This window comes from Phyllostomus discolor, chromosome 11 (assembly GCF_004126475.2).
Source record: "Phyllostomus discolor isolate MPI-MPIP mPhyDis1 chromosome 11, mPhyDis1.pri.v3, whole genome shotgun sequence".
NCBI classification, from domain to species: Eukaryota; Metazoa; Chordata; class Mammalia; order Chiroptera; family Phyllostomidae; genus Phyllostomus; species Phyllostomus discolor.
Window position 1 is genome coordinate 28,554,315 of NC_040913.2, and position 11,742 is coordinate 28,566,056.

Below are 11,742 nucleotides of genomic sequence, written 5' to 3' on the forward strand. Positions count from 1 at the left end.
AGTCAGTGAGTAATTATTAAGGTTTTTGAGGAGAGGTTGGAAAGGGGTGGAACTCTTAAGAAGGGCAGAGGTTAGAAAAATAATATATAAGCATGATCAGCTCTTAATCCTTTGTCCTATTGTCTAACATGAGTAAGTATTCAAGCTTGTTACGAGAATATTTGGGAATGTTTACATTATTTACAACATCATTTGTCAAGAACATAATTACTAAGTACCCATTAGGTTTCCTGGACTGAACCAGGAGAGAGAGATCATCCAGAAGGAAAAAAAGAAAATGCAGCCCACTCTCTTCGCCTTTGAGAAATTGATCCATTGAGTCAAAAGAAATGAATATTATGTATTGGTTAATATGCAAAGAAGGCATTCAATGAAACAGAAGATGACACAACGAGAAGAGCACATGACTGAAGAAACTGGTGAGTCTGGTGGTACATGGAAAACAGGGACCACCTGTTTTCTCTTACTGGGAGAAAGCTGAAGGCTTCCTGGATGAAGAGATGCCTGAGTTGAGAGCTCCTTGCCATGAAGGAGTTAGGAAAATGAAGAAAGGTACAATGGCCTTGCAGCGGGGAGGGGTGCAGGGGGATAACAACCTTAGGATAGGAAAGAATCCGCTCTGATAGAGAATTGAACTTTGAACAGATTAAGTAAACACCTAAAAATACATTCCTAAGTGAGAAAATGCAGAGATACTTTTAATTGACAAACTGGAGTTCTATCTGTCCTCCAATTATGTGTCTATCCATCACAGAACAGTGGGTGTCAGAAGACTAAGAGTGAATCAAACATAATTAACTTGCTCAACTGAAAGTGTTGGGTGAATTGTGCCATCACTTCAAGGGCACAGAGATGTACGTTGGGCCCCTGTACCTTTCATATCCCTTCTGTCCCTCTAGGTAGACAGTGGTTTTATAAACTTTCTGCATTGTTTAAACGAGGGAATTGTCCAGATAAGGTAGTTCAGAGAAACTAAGATTTAGATTCAAAGGCCTCAACTCCACTATACTTTCAGGGTGAGTAGGCTATCATGAAAGAAAAATCGTTGCAGGACAAAGATGAGGAAGACAAACCACATCATTCCTTGGCCACGTGGAAGTGAGTAGTATCCACTCACATAGTGAAAGAACCTTTATTCCCAGGCACTGGCACTAGGGAGAGGCGATGATTGATCACTCAAAGCTGGCATACACTTTTAAATTTTATTTTTAATTATGGTTGACATTCAATATTTTATAGTAGTTTCAGGTGTACAGCATAGTGATTAGACAGTGATATAATTTACAGAGTGAGCCCCATGATCATTCAAGTGCCCATCTATCACCATGCACAGTTATCACAATATTATTGAGTATATTCCCATTGTTTTGCTTTGCATCCCTGTGATTATTTTGTAACTTCCAGTTTGTACTTAATCCCTTTACCTTTCTCACCTAGTCCCCCAACACTGCTCCTCTTTGGCAACCATCAATTTGTTCTCCATATATATGATTCTGTTTCTGTTTTTTTTATTATTATTGTTTTGGTTTTTAGATTCCACATATAATTAAAATGATATGGTATTTGTATTTCTCTGTCTGCTTTATTTCATTTAGCATAATACCCTCTAGGACCATTCATGTTGTCTCAAACAGTAGGATTCCATTCTTTTTTATTGCTAATATTCCATTGTATATATATACTAACACATTTTTATCCACTCATCTATTGATGGGTGCTTGGGCTGCTTCCATAATCTGGCTATTGTAAATAATGCTACCATGAACATAGGGGTGAATATAATTCTTCAAATTAATTGTTTTTCAGATATATCTCCAGAAGTGAAATTGTTGGGTCATAAGGCAGTTCCATTTTTAAGTTTTGAGGTAACTCCATACTGCTTTCAATAGCAGCTGTACCAGTCTGCATTCCCACCAACAGTGTTCAAGGGTTCCCCCTTCTCCACATCCTTGCCAACATTTGTGGTTTGTTGATTTATTAACGATGGCCATTCTGACAGGTGTGAGGTGATAATTGTGGTTTTAATTTGCATGTCTGTAGTGATCAATGATGTTGAGCATTTTTACATGCATCTATTGGTCATCTTAATGTCCTCTTTGGAGAAGTATCTATTTGAGTCCTGGAAGCTGGCCTAAACTTTCGAATAATCACACTGCAGATCACATCTAACACTTCACAGATTTTGAGGTCTTAGCTCTCAAATCCAAGCTTCTGGAACTAAGTTGGAAGGTTTGTGGTAACCCTGCATCAAGCCAGTCTATCAGCACCATTTTTTCCAACAGTATTTATTCTCTTCATGTCTGTGTCACCTGTTGGTATTCTAAAAATATTTTAAATTTTTAATCATTATATTTGTGATGGTGATCTGTGATGAGTCATCTTTGCTGTTACTACTGTAATTGTTACTGTTTGTAAACATTGCGTGTGTTCTGACTGCTCCACCAAACAGCCCTTCTTCCTTATCTCTCCCTCTGTCCCTCTCTGGCCTCCCTATTCCCTGAGACACAACGGTATTGAAATTCGGCCAATTGATAACCTGCCTGGCTTCTAAATGTTCAAGTGAAAGCATGACAAGTTGCCCACTTCAAATCAAAAGCTAGAAGTTATTAAGCTTAGTGAGAAAGGCATGTGGAGAGCCGAGACAGGCAGAAAGCTACATCCACTGTGTCGGTCCAAAGAGTTAAGAATGCAAAGGAAAATTCTTGAAGGAGATTGGAAGTGCTACTCCAGCAAACACACAAATGATAAAACAAACAAACAGCCTCATTGCTGATATAAAGTTTTAATATTTTTAATTAAGGTATGTACATTGATTTTTTTAGATACAATTTTATTGCATATTTAACAGACTACAGTTTAGTGTAAACATAACGTTTATATGCCCTGGGAAACCAAACAATTTGTAGGACTCACTTTATCAATATTGACTTCATTGCAGTGGTCTGGAGCTAATCGCACGTATCTCCGAGGTATTCCTGTATTAAAAGTAAGATTAAATTAAACGTGGAATTTACTCACTAATGAGAACAGGTAACATTTTGTTTTGTACTATATTAAATTAAATAATCATGTTACTGACCTGGACTCATTAAAATGTTATGACATGCATGCTCAAGCTATATGGAAAAATACTATTTCTAGGCCACTGAAAGAATTATATTAGAGGTTTGAATTTCAATAGGTTATATAAACTAAGAAACAAAACAGTAAATGAAGACAATGCAGCCTTTACTAACAGACTATCAGAACTGAAAACAGTGAATATAAGTTATACTGATAACATTTTAAAATATAAAAGAAATAAAAATACTACTGAAACAAAAATCAACAAAATTGAAATTGAAAAACAGAAAAATCTGTGTAATTAAATACTCAGTGTATGTAATCCATTTTTAAAGAGTATTTGTTTTACTTTAAAGTCTTTCCTTTTTAAGATTTTTTCAAAGATTTTATTTATTTATTTTTAGAGACAGAGGAGGGGAGGGAGGAAGAGAGGGAGAGAAACATTCCTGTGTGAGAGAATCATTAATGGGTGGTTGCCTCTCACATGCCCTGGAGAACCTGGCCCCTGGCCTGCAACCCAGGCACATGCCCTTACTGGGAATCGAACCGGTGACCCTTTGGTTCTGAAGCCTGTGCTCAATCCACTAAGCCACACCAGCCAGGGCAAGAAATGATTTGATAATTGTTGATACCTCTATGAATCTCATAAAATACAAAGTTTTAGTAATAAAGCATATTTTAAATAAAATGTACACATATTTTCCAAGCATATATAATTTCTTAGATTGTTTTTCCAAGCCTTTAAAAAGATTTTCAGAGAGCAGTAAACTATTTTCATGCTGGGTGATTTAGACCTCATAAAAGGTTAATAGAATGCTAGAAACCCGATCAGTGCATGTATTTGTTTCACTGTAGGAAGCTGAGTTGTATAATATTAAATACATAATTCTATGTTGCAAGAGAAACACATGTGGCACATGGACCTGCTGGCTACTATGTGGCAGTGTCACATATGTCTTGATTTGGTGCTGAAACCTCAGCAAACTAATAGCAGAAGCTGATACCAGCTCCTCAGATCGTGAGTAAGCTGTCTCTAATTCACTGTGTTCTTCTCAGCTTATTTGTTTAAAGGACAGGAAATTAACTTTAAGTGATAGAATTAAACAAAAATGATGGAATTAAAGAGCAAACGCTCTGAAAACTATTGGTGCAATAAAGTTAGAAGCCAGATGAGAATGTCATCAGATTCATTTGAAAACCAATGCAGCCCTAATAGTTTTTTTTTCTATATTTATGAAAGGAGGGAGAGAAGAAGTAAGGAGGAAAAAGAATGGGGGGAGGCTGAGGGTGTGCAGACCAGCAGTAGAGCCAGAAGACAGCAGGCAAAAGCTGCCAGAGGGAAGGGGGCCGGGGGGCTGGGTGGAAAAGGTGAGGGAATTAAGCCCTACAAATTGCTAATTTCAAAATAGTCAGTGTTGTAATGTACAGCATAGGAAGTATAGTCAATAATATAGTACTAACTATGCATGGTGTCAGATGGGCATTGGAAATATTAGGAGTAGCACTTTGTAACAAAGTGTGCGATTGACTAACCACCATGCTATACACCTGAAATAATACAAAGTAGCAGTAATGTAAACTGTAATTAAACACTTAACAATAAATTTAAAATTAAATATTTTTTTAACAGAAGCTGATCTTTGCAGTCCCCAAAGTTTAACCTTGTTGTAGGAATGTTCCCAGAAAGAGCGGAAGTGGGCGTGGACAACGAGGATGAAGGCAAGCATTACAAATATTATCATGCAAGTCAAATTGGTGAATTCACACCCGAATCAAAACACACAGGATGCGGAATCCCACAGGTCTGCAGTTGAGGGTTGGAGTCCCTGCGCCATAATGAAGCTCAGAATCAGGCCATTGACAGTATTTGTCTCCTTTGTTGCTCCATAATTGAAGGCTGATTCCAAACAAGGAGGAGCAGTGACAAGAAGACACTCCAACACATCAGAAGGCAGGTGTTTCAGGGTACCTGCCAAGCAGGCTGGGGCCCTGCACAGGTGTTGGAACCTGAGGGAAACTGAGGGGAAAACCAGAAGGACGACAGAACTGGGGAGGCAGAAGTGGAAACACTGCAGGAGGCAAGGGCTCCAGAAGGGTAATACTCAGGCCTCACCCTGCCACTCCGGACTGCTGGTGAATTCCAGGCTGGTTGTAGGCCTCAGCTGTTGGCATACCAGGCCCCCAGTCTACACCAGGCAATATTACTCATCTAGGACTGGTGGGCCCGTGGCAGGCAGGGCTGAGGTAGGAAGGAACCCACGCCAGCCCTTCGGGAGGAATCCAGAGCCCTCGGGTACTTCGAAGCCTTGGGAGAGCTTTCTGTTCAGTTCTTTGTTTTGTCTTGTTTTTATAACTCTGCTTTATTGCATTTGTCTTCCCATATATTAGCAGTGATTATATGTAGTCTTTCCAACACTGCACAAAAGCCCTAGAGACTAAAATGGCAGAAGAGATTCTCTCTCTGTCTTCAAGTGGCTTTGCAAACATAGAAACTTACCTAGCATTGAATTCATTTATTCAATTACAAGGTGACTTCTTTCTTTTAAAAGGTGTTCAATTTCTGCTGAACAGTAAAGAAAACTGTCTTTATGCTGAGATATTGTGTCTGAGGAGATTTCCCTCTTTTAAACAACTGGTGTATCACTCTTATCCTGGGGAACTGGTACACAGGATAGCTGGGGAAAGCAAGCAAGAAGTCATCACAGAGCCCTGAGAGATGACATGTTTACTCTTAACCATGCATTCTACCTGCAAAGTGACAGAGAAAATAAGATGTTTGCTAAGTTTATCCTCTTAAGGAGGAAATAGTCAGATGACTGGAGACTGTTCTGTGTGGAAACAGCACAGGTGATGCTGTATTATGCCGATGTAAATCAACTCCTTTCTAGAATCTATTTCTAAATCTAATATTTTCAGGTAGTGTGTGTGTGTGTATATATATATATTTTTCCAGATAGAATTGTGTATTGTTTTAATTTCTTTAAAAACCTATATCACAATGAAAGAAATTGGGGCAATGGCCACAAGAAGGAGAAGGCTATAGTTTAGGATACAGGGAGATTAAGGTTGAACCTGGAAGAATCCAGACTCCCAAGTTTAGGAATAGTAAGGGCCATATGTGACTTTAGTTTTTGCTAGCCAACATGTGAGAGAACCCTGAAATTCCAGTCTTCCTATTTCAGGTTCATTTATTATTTATTTTTTTACCTTGTATTTATTGATATGAGAGAGGGGAGGGCAAGATGTTGATTTGTTGTTCCACTTATTTGTGCATTCACTGATTGATTCTTGCATGTGCCCTTACCAGGGATTGAAACCGCAACTTTGGTGTAACAGGACCATGCTCTAACCGACTGAGCTACCTAGCCAGGCCTTCAGTTTCATCCTCACTGGATACTCCTGATCAGAGTCTGGGACTCCTCTAAGGTCTGAATCCTGGATTCTGGTCACTTCCATCTTGGGGCCCAGCTATCTCCACAATGTGGATTCAAAGTTAAACCAAATCATTACACTCAGAAGAATTTGATAAAAGTCTATGTTCAAGAAACAAGAACAAGGTACTCTAAAAAGGAACCCTCATCTGAGACTGTGAAGGAGCATTAGAATTGAAAAGTATGATTAAGAATTTTTTAAAAAATGATAGTAAATAAAAGAAAGAGGAAGAGAAGCTCTTTTCTACTAAAAACTGATGTGTAATAAAAGAAGAAAAGATAACAGTATTAGAAAATCCCTATTTTGCAGTATATTATATAATTATCAATTCAGGTCAAAGATCATTAATGGCTATTAGAATCATTTGGTGCCATTTTATCAAGTAATTAAAATTTCTAATAGAGCCAATATAGCTTCCCACAGATCATTTACTAAATGAAAGGAGGAAAAGTTCTTGAAAATGGAAAGGATTCTAGTTATTTCCTGCATAAAATGACCATAAGTGACAAAGTGACAACATAAACAGTGAAATAATCTGACGGGTTTGGGTATCCTGATAAAATTGGCTATGAAAACCGCACCTCACCTATGAAATGCTATTGCCCAGACGGTTTAGCTTTAATCAAGACACTAGCCCTGGCTGGTGTGGCTCAGTGGATTGAGTGCCAGCCTGAGAACCAGAGGGTAGCTGGTTTGACAGGTCCCCAGTAGGGGGCGTGTGAGAGACAATGTTTCTGTTCTCTTTCTTCTTCCCTTCCCCTCTAAAAAGGAATGAATAAAATCCTTTAAAAAAAGACTCTATACAATGTGCTACAACTGTAACATTGTGCTATACAATGTTAGACACCAGACACGTGTGACTATTCAACATGAATTGTGGCTAGTCAAAATTAATATAAGTATACATACCAGATTTAATTTCATAGAAATAGTACTTTAAATAAAGAAAGTAAAATGTATTAACACTTTTCTTTATATTGGTTACAGGATGAAAGGATGTGTTTTGGATATACTGGGATTAATAAAAGACCTTATTAGAATAAATTCATTGTATTTTCTTATTTTTTGAAGCTGCTATTAAAATATTTAAAATTGCATATGTGGCCCAAATTACTACATTTTTGTTGAACAGCACTGTTTTAGATCCTAGTTTACAAAACTATAGGTCCCAGAGAATCATGGTAATGACCCAAGAAGAAACAACTAAGCAAATCCAGATTATGGAATAGTCTACCCAACAGCTGTCCTAAACTAATCATAAGCAAAATGTCAAGGGGGAAAAAAAAGGAACCGTTTTAAACGAAGAGAGGGAAGAGGTATAACAGGAAAGGCAATGCGAATATAAATTAGATTGGATTGAGTTTAGGCAAGGGAAAAAAACACAAATGGTTATAAACGTCTTTCTGGGAATGAGTAGAGAAATTTGAATATAAAACAGACATTATGCAATGTTATGGAATTATTACTACTTAAGCATGATAATGACATTGTGGTTATGTAGGAGATTGTCTTTATTCTTAGGGGACGCATACTGAATGATTTTGCAATGACAGGTCTATAACTTACTTTCAAATGGTTGAACATAAATGTGAAAAAGAGATCCAAGAAAATTGGAAAACATTAAAGATTACTGAATCTAGGTAGAGGGTTACACTATTCTTTTACACATAAAAGTTTTCTTACAGTCTTTCCCTTTAGCATGCCGCTTAACAGCCCTGTCTAGCCGTGGGCGGCCATCCTGCCCGGCGTTACCAGCCTTACTCTGAGTCTCGCTTCTTCAGAGACTGATGCCAAGATCTGCATCTTTGACCCGGGATGGAAGAAGCAAAAGTGGTCAGTTCCCACTCTGTGGCCACATGGTGTCAGATGAATGTGAGCAGCTCTCCTCCAAAGCCCTAGAGGCCGCCTGTGTTTGTGCCTGCAGGACACGGTGAAAAGCTGTGGCAAAGAGCTTTCACATCTAATAGCGGCGCCACCCCTTCCACGTCCTCAGCATCAACAAGATGTTGTCCGGTGCAGGGGCTGACAGGCTCCAGACAGGGGTGCAGTTGCCTTTGGAGAGTCCCAGGGCACAGTGGCCAGGGGCCACGTTGGCCAAGTTGTCTTGTTCGTGAGCATCAAGCGTCAGAACAAGGAGCTCGTGACTGAGGCTACACGCAGCGCCAAGTTCAAGTTCCTTGGTGCCAGAAGATTCACGTATCAAAAAAAGTAGGGCTTTAGTGAGCTTAATGAGTATGAGTTTGAACTTGGCTGAAAATCCGCTCATCCCAGATGGTTCTGGGGTCAAATACATCTCTAATCATGCCCCCTGGACAAACGGCGGTCCCTGCACTCATGAGAGTTCGGGCTCTGTCCCCACCTTACGTCTACCAATAAATCCTCCTTCCTGTCAAGAAACACAAAAAGTTTTCTTATTAAAAAGGCAAGTGTTCCAAAGTTTCAAATGCAAAAGGGATGGCCAAAACGTTTGCATTGTCTGTTCCTCTTTTGTATACTATTTTCTTCCATATGTATTTCTTACATTGATAAAAAATACAATATTAAATGTATAATATCAAATAACGCAGGGGTGGGAAAAGTAGGTTTACAGTTGTGATACCCCCCAAAACACTGTTTATTCTTGTATTATTATTTATTCTTGCATTATTTATTATTGTATTATTTATTTGTAGTACAATTGTAAACCTATTTATGCCCACCCCTGTATAAAACTATCAGAAACTTCCTCTAGAAAATAAATAACTATACCTATGTACGTTAATATTGATTCAATTCCTTCCTTTCTCCTCAGTACTTGTTTACAACGGAAACCCCAGATGCGAAATAGTGGTAACTGCACCAGTCAGCATCCCACTAGTATTATTAACCCTGTCATTTTTGCTCATGCAAATGTAAAATAACAATCGAATAAAATTGTATTGACTCTAACATGAATTTGTATTGTAATTAAAACATCAACTTATGAAAAGAAAAATTACTTCTATCCTCACTAATAGATTTCCCCTTCAGCTAGACTTCTCTACAGATTTTTTAGCAACTCTGCAGAATTAGGTTTTAATGCTACATCATCTTTTTTACTTGACTTGAAATTATACTCCTTTGTATTCCTAGTAAGAGAATTAAATTAATAATCTAGCAGTTTAAGTGTAGATCTAACATAAAGAAGACACTAAAATAGAATCAATCCTACTCATCTAAAATATGCAAGTATGCATAAAATTGGTTGCAAGTGATATAAAGTAGAATTTAAAAATTTTTATTAGTAATCAAGTTATAATTAGGAGTATATACAAAATAAACTTCAATAAGCAACATTTATATATTTTAACTATAAATGAAAATATTGAATAGTCACTTACCTTGAAAATGGATACTATTGTTATGTGGAAAAAGTGTTACAGGACACACATGATTTTCTTTGCTCCTATCCATCAATTTTTACATGGAAACTTCCTTAAATGTTAAGGTGCTTGTATTCCTATTTAAATAAGAAACAGAGCAAGCTACCTCTTACTTTACCTTCTTTTTTTAAGTCCTGAGTTTACATAGTCTCTGCCACCATTGATTAATAAAGAGCTGCTCAAAAAGTAGAATTTAGAAAGTAGCACATCAGGTAAGTTAATGAACCAGGACTGGAAAATATTCACTTTAAAACTAACATAAAAGAGGAAAGAAAGAAAAAAGAAAAGAAATAGAGAAAGGGGAATAGTACAAGTAATTTTGTTGCTTTTCTAAAAAAAAAAACAGTTGTAAAATGTGTGCCTCACAGAGCGATATTGCATTACAGGTTTTTCTAGCTAATTCTAATATACCTTTGCAAGAATCTTATTATAATTCTGATATCATATTAATGCAAAGATTAGTCTACTAAATGCAAAGGTTAGATTTTTATGTGACAAATGTGAGAAAACATCTTGAAAACATGATTAAAAATTATTTCATTCTAATAACTACTTTGATGATGTGTTGGCACTTGAAAATCACAGCAAAATATTTGGCTCAATTTTACAACTTTTCATTTCATGTAATATAGAGAAAACTGTAATATATTATGAAATTTGTCAAATAAAAATCATACCGTAAACCCATACATATAACGCTTTCAGGCATTTTAGTTTTGGTATACATTACCAGGAAAGTCCTCTAGATGGCAGTGTTTACCACAGTTAGAAATTATTTTAGCAATACTTTAACTTTTAAAATGATTTTCAAATGACTTAAGCAATGTATAGTTAAACACTTATTTTTTAGTATTCAATACTTCTTCAGCACTTTTCTCTGAATGAATGTTAAATCTAATTTAGAAACTTTTTGCTTATTTATTAGATTATTACAATTTCATTTGTAAATTTTCAGAAATCATTAGGTTTACTGAAACACTTTAAAACATATATGTAATTTATACCCTTTGTAAGAAATAAAATAAGTTATTGAGACTATGGTAACAGTGATTAAAAAGATCTCAGCAGCTAACCAGATGAATTACATTACTAGCTTTGTTCAAGTTTGTATATATCATCATAGATTTAAATGAAATTATAAATGCTTTATAAATCAATATTGATTTATAACCAAGGAAAGTTTTTATCTTCTATTACAAATAATTTTAACTTTATTTTTTTTGACCTGATGAACAGCCCAAATAAGTCACAAAATATATAACAGTCTCAGGGAATCATATTTTGTCAGATAACTTGTTGGTAGGGAGACTTTTTAATAATTGAGAATTAGTAAAGATATATACATCAATTTTATAAGGAATATGTTACACATTAACATATTAATCTAATATGTAATATATTAAGCTAATAAAAATGCTTCATATATGCCTTGAAGACTCCTACAATTTCTGAAAACAGAGACAGAGAGGAATGCCCACGATTAGGCCCAATGGTTAGTGTATATTTTTGCTGTGCCTGCTGTAAAAATAGAACATTTGTCACAAATGGTTAGAAGAGAATTAGTTTCTGCAGATTTCAAGGGCATAATTTGTAACATATTTTGTTTATTTTCCTATAGGTCATCAAATAAACTTTAATGATAGCTTAACTTTTATTTGACTTTTTAGAAACTTTATTAGATATAATTTTTTAAACAAATGATAATACATACAATACAAATGCTATCTGTCTAAAGCAGGGTTTCTCAACTCTGACACTACGACCACTTGGGGCCAGATAATTTGTGTGTGTGAGTGCCTGGGACAGGAGAGTGGGGCGGGGGGCTGCTGTGTACATTGTACCGTCT

General features: G+C 36.5%; 1 pseudogene; it reads left to right on the plus strand.

The window, feature by feature from the left end:
- Positions 1 to 382: 382 nt before the first annotated feature.
- Positions 383 to 8,833, plus strand: LOC114508427 (annotated as a pseudogene).
- The last annotated feature ends 2,909 nt before the right edge of the window (positions 8,834 to 11,742 follow it).